General features: G+C 46.1%; 1 long non-coding RNA gene across 1 annotated transcript; it reads right to left on the bottom strand.

Moving 5' to 3' along the window:
- Positions 1 to 282: 282 nt before the first annotated feature.
- LOC134736205 (uncharacterized) lies at positions 283 to 7,708 on the bottom strand. Its single transcript, XR_010120062.1, has 3 exons — positions 6,120 to 7,708; positions 3,696 to 4,950; positions 283 to 421 (listed from the first exon to the last, which is right to left on the bottom strand). It is a non-coding gene; the product is annotated as an uncharacterized lncRNA (long non-coding RNA).
- Between the last annotated feature and the right edge of the window lie 2,781 nt (positions 7,709 to 10,489).

Raw genomic sequence — 10,489 nt, forward strand, 5'->3', positions numbered from 1 at the left:
TGCCATCTTCTACCTTCATCTGTGGGGGTGGAAGCTGAGAGTCACCATTATTCATGCCTCTCTTCATAACTTTCTTTGGGGCAGCCATACCCACAGCTCAGAGACTGCCTTTTCATGCAGTCCCCAGCCTCTCTTGCAGCTTGAGGTAGCCCCTGTCAGTTCTCCCAGGTGAGAGGGCAGAAGTGACTTTCAGCAAGGTAGTTTCAAGCTGCTGGAGTGTGTCCTTTTAACCCTTGTGCTCTTTATCCCTCCTCCTGGAAGGTGGATGGTACAAAGGGCCTGGAGCTTCAGCTGCCATTATGGATCAGGTGGCATCCTTAAGGATGGATGTTGTGTGCAAAGATGGCAGAGCAGAAGACAGAGGGAGTCTGGGTTGCTGGTGTTCAAGAAGCTGCCACCATTCTGGTTCTGGACCACTCACCTATGGACCCCATGATGGGAGAGACAAGGAAAACTCTGTAGCTTGAGCTTCTGTTATTTCGGGTCTCACTATTACATTCAGCCAAGCCTAACTGATGCAGAGGGTTTCGGGTCTACCTGTTTGGCTGGTGAGTCCTTTTTTTTTTTTTTTTGAGACAGAGTCTTGCTCTTATCGCCCAGGATAGAGTGCAGTGGCATGATCCCACCACCACGCCTAGCTAATTTTTTGTATTTTTATTAGAGACGGGGTTTCACCGTGTTAGCCAGGATGGTCTCGATCTCCTGACCTCGTGATCCGCCCACCTCGGCCTCCCAAAGTGTTGGGATTACAGGCGTGAGCCACTGCGCCCGGCCTGACCGGTGAGTCTTACACTGTAAATTGAAGTTCTTGATGGTTGGGGGGAGGTGAAATGGGAGAAGGCCTGGAGACAAGAGTGACTATTGAGAGAGGAAAAGAACTGATTCAAGTCTGGGTGGGGCGCGAAGGAGTCAAGGGCTAGGTAAGGAGAGGGATTTTTGGTGAGAGGTCGGAGGCGAGGCGTGGACAGCCTCGAGATGTAAGAAATACTGAAAAACGAGGGAAATGGGGCAAGAGGTCTTTAAAATGTGCCGCTCTCACCCAGGTGCCCATTGGTGGCGTCCACAGCAAATGGGGCTGCACTCGGCCACAGCTGCAGCCATGCCTTCGGCCCAGGTTGGTATTTGCCAGCATACTGGTGACATTTTCCCTATTACTGAAGGCCAGTGAGACCGTAGCCCTGATTCCCAGCCCCAGTAGTGGGTTTCAGTTTAGGTGGGAGGCGCGGGGCAAGGACAAGAGGAGAGGAAGGGCCTGTGTGGGGCACCCAAAGAGTCCAGAGCAAAGCAGAAGAATTGTAAGGACAAGTCTTTTTTCACTTAGGTGCAAGTTTGTAAAAGAGTAAGCTTCTACACAAAGAATTGCATGCAAATGTTTATAGCAGCTTTATTCACAAGTATCAAAAACTGGAACAACCCAGGCTCATCAACAAAGGGATGGATAAACAAATTAGAGTAAATCCATAAAATGGCACACTACTAGCAATAAAAAAGAAATAGCAAACAACTGACACAAGGAACCAAACAAATGACTTTCAAAACAGTTATTCCCAGTGAAAGCAGCCAGGCCAAAAGACTCCGTGCTACATGATTCCTTTCATATGAAAGTTCTAGACAATGCAATCTAATCTATAGTAACAGAAAGGCAGGTCAGTGACTGCCCAGGGATGTAGGGAAGGAGCCTTGACTGCAGGGGTCCTGAGGAAACTTTGGGAACTGGATATCCTGGATCTTGAGGTTGGTGGGGCTTTCACAATCCACCAATTCCTCCAAACTGTACACATTACAACTTACTGTATGTAAATTATATCTCAGTAAATTTATTTAAAGAATAGAGTCTGTAGGGGGAAGTTAATTTAAAAATAAGCACTGTTGCCGCGCAGTGGCTCACGTCTGTAATCTCAGCACTTTGGGAGGCCAAGGCGGGTGGATCACTTGAGGTCAGGAGTTCGAGACCAGCCTGGCCAACATGGTGAAACCCTGTCTCTACTAAAAATACAAAAATTAGTCGACGTGGTGCACGCATCTACAATCCCAGGTACTCGGGAGGCTGAGACAGGAGAATCGCTTGAACCCGGGAGGCAGAGGTTGCAGTGAGCTGAGATCACACCATTGCACTCCAGCCTGGGTGACAAGAGTAAAATTCTGCCTCAAAAAAAAAAAAAAAAAAAAAAAGTACTGTCAGTGGAGAGTGTTGGTAGGGATAGGAATAGGAAGAGGAAGAGACTATTATTTCTAAAGAACCCAGTTCTACTCGAGAAGCAAGAGATGGAACTGTACTCTTGTCTCTTCTGTAGCTCAGAATGGAATGGGTTTGCTGACTTTGATTCTCCTTACAACATAATCAAAACAATACTATCCTTGTGTTTGGAAGAGATATGGAGCATATTTGTGGTAATGGTGGCCAAATCAAGTTTAATGAAACTCATGGTGAGAATGGCCTTGCTCTGCCTTCTTCTTCTTTTCTTTTCTTTTTCTTTTTTTTTTTTTTTTCTTTGAGACAGAGTTTCGCTCTTGTTGCCCAGGCTGGAGTGCAATGGCTCCATCAATATCGGCTCACCACAACCTCTGCCCCCCTCCCGGGTTCAAGCAATTCTCCTGCCTCAGCCTCCCGGGTAGCTGGGATTACAGGTGCCTGCCACCAAACCCAGCTAATTTTTGTATTTTTAGTAGAGATGGGGTTTCACCATGTTGACCAGGCTGGTCTCAAACTCCTCACTTCAGGTGATCCACCCGTCTCGGCCTCCCAAAGTGCTGGAATTACAGGCGTGAGCCACCATGCCCAGCATGCCCTGCCTTCTTGCCTCTGACTTCGCCAGTCTATTGGCTCTTGTGGGACAAGCCCACAGCAGCCACCTGGCCAAGATGGCAACCTGTGTCCTGGCCTGCTTCCATTCAGCATGGGAAGGAAGAGACCCTTGTTTGTAAGTAAGCAAGTATCCCACTCAGTAGCAGTGCAAAGACATGCTCTCCCTCCGCCACATCTTGTGGCTGGGGTCACTTGGCAGTACTGTGACACATTACTCTTCAACAAGGTGGCTTCCCTAACTGACCAAGTGTTTGGCCCTGAAGTCAATAAAGTGTTAAAAGTTAGTGAAGAGAATGGAGGAAGAGAAGGAAAGAGAGAAGGGGCAAGGAAAAGAAAGAGTTCTTTAAGAGATCAGAGTGGCTTTGAACTCAAGTGTGTTTCCTAGAACACAACGCTGTGTCCAGGCTGCCCACACAGGGCCAACTAGCATCAGTCACTTCAGTACAAATGCTGTAAGGGAAAATAGTGAGTCGAGAGACTGGAACAGGGGACCACATTCAGTTTGAAGTTGAAGGGATAACCTCTCTGAAGTGATATTTGAGCTAAGACTTGAAGGAGAAGTTTACTCAGTTGAGTGGGTGAAAGTGGGTCCTTGTGGAGGAATTATAAAGAGAAAACCACCCAGGCAGAGCCCTGAATGATTCCAGTCTTAAAGTGGCCAGGCAGGGGAGGAGGGTTTGGCAAAGGAGGCCAGGAAGGAGTGTCCAAAGAGGGGACAGAGAACCAGGAGGGGACAGAGTCACAGAAGTCAACAGAAGAGAGTGCCTCAAGAAGGAGGGTCTATTCACCTGAGAAAAATAACAAAAGGAGATAATTCAAGAAATACATACATATATATATAAAGGAGGGTCTAACAGGTGTGGTTCTTAGGTGCGACAATGGAATTCACCTTTTGCTAGATAACCCAAAAGGAACAGGTTAGAGAATGTTGATTTCTCAGACAGACTCTCCGGGAGAACCAGGAACTAGACCTTGTAAATTACACTTCAACAATGAACAACACCCACGTCCTCACAGAGCTGGTCTGGTGGAAGTGCTACTGCTGCTGCTGGCCTGGGCGTGAGCTGACCCCACCACCTTTGGACATGAGCTGTACAGCAGGTACCGCTGCTCCTCCCAGCTTGGAGATGGCTGAAGCTGCCCTCTGCGGTGGGCATGGCCAGGCCTGTGGTACTTAAAGCCTTGAGTAGGTCAATGATGTCATAAGAAGAAGAACACAGACATCTGTAACTGGGGCAACAAGAGTTTCCTTGCATAAGGATAGGGTAGAACAGAGTTGCCACTTAGCACAATTTCCAGGGGCTCCACAGACCCCAGTATTATTGTGCCCCTGGGATCACATGACATAGTGGCTCTGTAGGAGACACTTAAGTGCTGATGTGGTTCTCTCCTCTCCCTCCACCAAAATAGCATAAAAGGCAGTGAGCCCTGGTTCTGAACATCTCTGCCCTAGAAGATTCCTCACTTCTCATGGGCTCCTGTACTTAAAGACTTTGGGTACCATTTCATAATAAACTAATGCAGCCATGGGGAGCCATGTCCACCAACTTGTGTCCTTTTTTATGGCTTGTTTTCTGATTTGGAAGTGAAATGAATTGAAAGTAACTTAAGCCAAGTCCAAGTCTTCTTTCTTGCCACTCTTCACACGCAGTCAGCAGGGGCCTGGCCCATTTCCCTCACGGTTGCCAGGATGGATTTTGCAGCTCGCCTCCTTCATTGGGCCACCAGCTTCCAGATCCACCATCTGCCATTGTATCTGGTTGGCAACATGTATGTCACATGCCTGTGCTGTAGCTGCAAGGGAGGCTGGGGACAAGATCTGGCTTCCACAGGTGGTAAATAGAGACTCACAAGGAATAAATGTTCAAAAGTACTGGGTGGATAAAAAGAATGGCAGACGTCCCTTAGGCCTCAGAAGACAATTAGTCATTTCTGTCAGGTCTCACCTTTTCCTTTCTGGAACCGGATCTGGAGAGGATGGCCCTCACCTTTCCCACTACAAGGGTTAGGCCAGTTGCCTAGGCTTGCCAATCAGAGTCACTTTGACCACGGCTTTTAGGGAAGCACACGTGACCCAAACTGGGCCAGGTAGCATCCTCTCTGGCTGCCTTCTGGATCTAGTCACTTTCTTCTGGAATTGCTGTCTGTAAAAGTAACAAAAGCCATGAACTGTTGGTGCCCAGGTGCCCATATTTACCACCACCAGGCTGCTCAAGAAGCAAGCAAGCTAACAGTAGGTGGGGGGATATGGCTGGGGAAGAGGGAGGGAGAGAAGGAGATAGAGAGAAAAAGGGAGAGAGAGAGACAGAGGTGCGTGAGAGAGACCTGTTTCTATGTCTAGCTGTTCCCAAATCTATATGAGTTGGCTTTTTATTTATTTTTTTCCAACTGAGTCTTGCTCTATCGCCCAGGCTGGAGTGCAGTGGTGCTCGGCTCATTGCAACCTCTGCTTCCCAGGTTCAAGCGATTCTCATGCCTCAGCCTCCCGAGTAGCTGGGATTATGGGTGCCTGCCACCATGCCCAGCTAATTTTTGAATTTTTAGTAGAGATGGGGTTTCACCATGTTGCCCAGGTTGGTCTTGAACTCCTGACCGCAAGTGATCTGCCTGCCTTGGCCTCCCAAAGTGCTGGAATTACAGGCATGAGCCCACCACCCCCATCCTCTTTTCTATTTTGAGACAGGGTCTCACTCCATCACCAAGGCTGGAGTGCAGTGATGTGATCACCACTCACTACAGTCTCAACCTCCTGGGCTCAAGCAGTCCTCTCACCTCAGCCTCTCAAGTAGCTGGGACTACAGGCGTGTGCCACCACATCCAGCTAATTTTTGTATTTTTTGTAGAGATGGGGTATTACTATGTTACCTAGGCTGGCCTCAACCTCCTAGGCTCAAGCAATCCTCCTGCCTCAGCCTTCCAAGTAGCTGGGAACAGTGAAGGCTGGGGACAAGAGAGGAAGTCCCAGAGAGGATGCTTTCTGGCCTAGCTAGGGTCATGTGTCCTTCCATGACTTGGTGAAGAGGGAGACCAGGGAATGCAGGAGAAGAGGGTGTTGATTGTGAGTGTCACCCAGCATGTGTGGAGGGCTGGCCTTGGAGTGCAGGTGACAGTGACCAGTGTCCTCTGTGATGCCGTCTGTTTTCTCTGTGAAGCAGGAGGTGGGCCATTCCTCAGAGAGAGGACAGATGAGAAGACAGTGGTGAAGATATGGACTTGCTGCTGTGGGAACAGGTGCTGAGCCCATTGGAGGTGCCACGTGGACTGCAGCCCAGGGTCACTGAGGTGGCAGGCAGCAACCTCACAGGGCACTTACCTGTGCAGCCCTCCACCCCACAGGTGGGCTGGGCAGAGGAGACAGCCTCCCAGGAGCACAGGTTGGCCAGCCAAGTGCTTGGAGGAAGAGAAGACAGAGGAGTTGAAGTTAACACATTTTCAAAAGAATGATTATAGCCATGGGCCATGGAATCTTGGCTAAAGAAATATGCAAGGCCAGGAGGTGGCGAAATCATGTGGGGATGGTTCTCTCTTCCCGTTTGAGTTTTCTTCTCCCTGTTGCAGCTTGTACCCATTTTGGTCTCAGGTTTGGCTTTTTAGAAGCTGCTTGGCTAGTTAGAAAGCTGGAGTTGTGTTACAGTCACCTCTGTCCACTTCTGTAGGGACCAGTGAGCTGTGTAAGGTGTTACTTTCTACAAGTAAAAATTTTTTTTCCTTTTGTTTTGTTGAGATTCATCTCTGGGGTGAATGACAGGCTCATACATTCAGTACCATTAGATATTGTAAAAACTGGTCTGCAGAGCAGATCAATGCCTGATGCATCTTCAGGGCAGCTGAAAGTCCTTTCCCTCCAAATCTGTTGTTGTTGTTGTTGTTTGTTTGTTAGATGGAGTCTCACTCTGTTGCCCAGGCTGGAGTGCAATGGTGCAATCTCGGCTCACTGCAACCTCTACCTCCTGGGTTCAAACAATTCTCCTGTGTCAGCTTCCCAAGTAGCTGGGATTGCAGGCGCCCACCACCATGCCTGCCTAATTTTTGTATTTTTAGTGGAGATAGGGTTTCGCCATGTTGGCCAGGCTGGTCTTGAACTCCTGACCTCATTTGATCCACCTGCCTCGGCCTCCCAAAGTGCTGGGATTACAGGTATGGGCCATGTGCCTGGACATTTTCTCTGGTTTTGACGGGGGAAAAAAAGTCCAGAAGACCCAAAGCAATGTCCATGCAATGCTGGTCCAGGGGGCTCCCTGCAAGGGACTTATGAAAACATTGCTGATCAAACCCCCCATCCCCATCCCATGGCTCTTATTGCTGTATGTATTCAATTACAGCAAACTCATTACTTGCTCCCCTTTGAAATGTGAGTGAAAACCCCATTTCTGTTTTCAGGATGTACACTGTGGAGAGGATGGGGGCAGGGAGCAATTTAACAAATATATTACAATTAGAATTGTTCATACTTTCCAACTCAACATTTTCACTTACAAAATGTTCCTGCATTGTGCAAAGATATATTTTCTAGAAAGTTCTATTGAAGCATTATTGGCTCAGAACTAGGGGCATGGTTAAATCAATTAAACAATGGAAATATAATGGAATACTACATGGCCTTTAAAAACAGGCATGTTAGCCAGGCACGGTGGCTCATGCCAGCACTTTGGGAAGCCAAGGTGGGTGGATCATGAGGTCAAGAGATCGAGACCATCCTCACCAACATGGTGAAACCCCGTCTCTACTAAGAATACAAAAATTAGCTGGTCATGATGGCTTGCGCCTGTAGTCCCAGCTACTCGGGAGGCTGAGGCAGAAGAGCTCGAACTTGGGAGGCGGAGGTTGCAGTGAGCCGAGATCGTGCCACTGCACTCCAGCCTGGTGACAGTGTGAGACTCTGTCTGAAACAAACAGGCACATTAATCTATTTGTGCTGACAGAGGAAGTTCTTTGAGAAGATGCAAATAGTATAACATTGATAATAACTAGGAGACTGTATAAACATTGGAGAAATGTGTGCAAAACATTAAAGACTGTTATTGGGAAGGTAGAATATCATTTTAATTTTCTGTATTAATATTATTTTTAAAAAGACAGAAGTCTCACTCTGCCACCCAGGCTAGAGTGCAGTGGTGTGATCTTGGCTTACTGCAACTGCTGCCTTCTTGGTTCGGGCGATCCTTCCACCTTAACCTCTCAAGTAGCTGGGACTACAGGCACCCACCACCATTCTCGGCTAATTTTTTGTATTTCTTGTAGAGATGGAGTTTCACTATGTCGCTGAGGCTGGTTTTGAACTCCTAAACTCAGGCGATCCTCCCACCTCGGCCTCCCAAAGGGCTGGGCTTACAGGCATGAGCCACCACACCCGACCCATTTTATGTATTTCTATGTGACTGGAATCCTCTATAGTGAACAAGCATTATTTTTCTCAATGATAGAACTGAGCATAATTTCTCTGCTAAGCATTTAGAGTTCATTTTTTCATTTAATATCAACAAAATCACTAGATGGTGGGTATTACATATTCTACAGGTGATACTTAGAAAAGTTAACCCTCCTAATTTCAGCGAGGTAGTAAATATTCTTTAAAGAATATTTTCAAACTCTATCTAAGGTTAATATAATCTCCACAGGCTCATTTTGTCTGTATGAGAAGGTGACTTCTATTTTGGCTATTTCTCCTTCCCATTATGATTTTACTTCCTGCTCAAAACTACTCAAATCCATTTCCTCTGGGAAGTTACCACAGGCTGTAGCCCCTAGTGACTGCATTCACTCTACTCTCTAGCATTTTAATGCACTCCTTTCTCGGTCTTTGCACCTGTCACCATTTGGATTTGTATGCAATGTTTCTATTCTTTTCCTCTCCCTCTTTTGCTTGAACATTGATCATTTGCCTGGAACTTCCTGTGATCCTTCAGAGCCAGATTCCAAATCTATAGGGTAGGTGTTAGGACTAAATCCTTAAGTGTAGCATTTGATGGGTCCTTAATATTGAGGAATAACAATCTAACCAATCAAGCAACCTTTTCCTTATATTGGACTATATGCCAAATCCACTGAATTATGTAAATGTCTCTGAGTTGAGAAACTTCTGAAATAACAGATAATTCAAGTAATGTCTTCTTTTTTTTTTTTGTGGAGGAGAGGTGTGAGTCATAAAGAGTCACAAATTTTTGTTTTACAAAATATGCTAATTGTACTAAATACTTTGTCATACACTGGCAACCTCTAACATCTAGACACTAGATGTTGCAAAATTAGGACTCATTTGTCTGTTTTATACACTATATACAGAGCAAAACAACCTGCACAAAACATACAAAAAATGGTGTCTGAAAATGTCCAAGTATGAACACACTGGCATTTTTTTTTTTTTTGAGACGGAGTCTCGCTCTGTCACCCAGGCTGGAGTGCAGTGGCGCGATCTCGGCTCACTGCAAGCTCCGCCTCCCGGGTTCACGCCATTCTCCTGTCTCAGCCTCTCCGAGTAGCTGGGACTACAGGAGCCCGCCACCACGCCCGGCTAATTTTTTGTATTTTTAGTAGAGACGGGGTTTCACCGTGGTCTCGATCTCCTGACCTCGTGATCCGCCCGCCTCGGCCTCCCAAAGTGCTGGGATTACAAGCGTGAGCCACCGCGCCTGGCCTCACACTGGCATATTATCTTTTGCAATGTCTTCCCTCCCATCTCCTGTAAACCACTGAACAAGTATAGACAGTACTATACTGCTCACAAAGGTGGCTTCGCAATTCAATTTCCAAAAGACAGCATTCCCTATGAATTTTAGCAAAAAGATATTTACAAAGTGGTATTTTACTACCTTTACATTTAACATACATCGGGCACTTCTAAACATCTAGATAGACTAGATGTTTCAAGTAAGGAGTTAATTTGTCCACGACGCACACAGCAGTCTTGAATAAACTGCAAACATGTAACAACAGTTATAATTTGAAAGAGTCTTCCAAATATGAACATTCTGGCCTAGAACCCTTCCCATCTCCATCAACCCAGCAGGCAAGAATGCTCAAATTTTCAGAAGACAATCTTTCCTAGGACTTCTAAAACAAAATGTACAAAATGTATTAGTTTACTAACTACTTTTATCATGTACTGGCAACCTCTTTAATATCTAGAAAGACTAGATGTTGTAAATCAGGACTTGTCTGTCCTTTATGTACACTATATACACAGACAAGTAAAACAAAATGCACAGAGATAATGATTAATCTTGCCTCGCTGTAAGCACAGTGGCATAGAGCTCTCTGCACTTCCCCCTCATCCCCTGAACCAGTGCACAAACACAATGAGTATTACTCAACAGGTGATTGGGCCATTCCCCCACCAAACATTTCACATGAATTGTAACAAAAAGATATTTACAAAAGGTTATTTTTTTCTACATATATCAGGCACTTCAGAATATCTAAAAAGAATAGACATTTCAAAAAGCTTAGCATTGTCAACCATATCTACAGTAGGGAGGAATAAAATGCACACAAAACAATGGAGAGAATATGAAAATGTCTTCTAAATATGACCAGTCTAGCACAGAAGCTTCTCTTCCTTCTCAGGTCTTCTAGCTCCATGTCCTCTAAACCACTTAACAAACGTGGACGTCTCGCTTCCAGGGGCCCTCTAACAACTCCATTTCCAAAAGTCGTCTCCAGAAGACATTTATTTTCTATGATTTC

The sequence above is a fragment of the Symphalangus syndactylus genome, chromosome 3 (genome assembly GCF_028878055.3).
Source record: "Symphalangus syndactylus isolate Jambi chromosome 3, NHGRI_mSymSyn1-v2.1_pri, whole genome shotgun sequence".
NCBI classification, from domain to species: Eukaryota; Metazoa; Chordata; class Mammalia; order Primates; family Hylobatidae; genus Symphalangus; species Symphalangus syndactylus.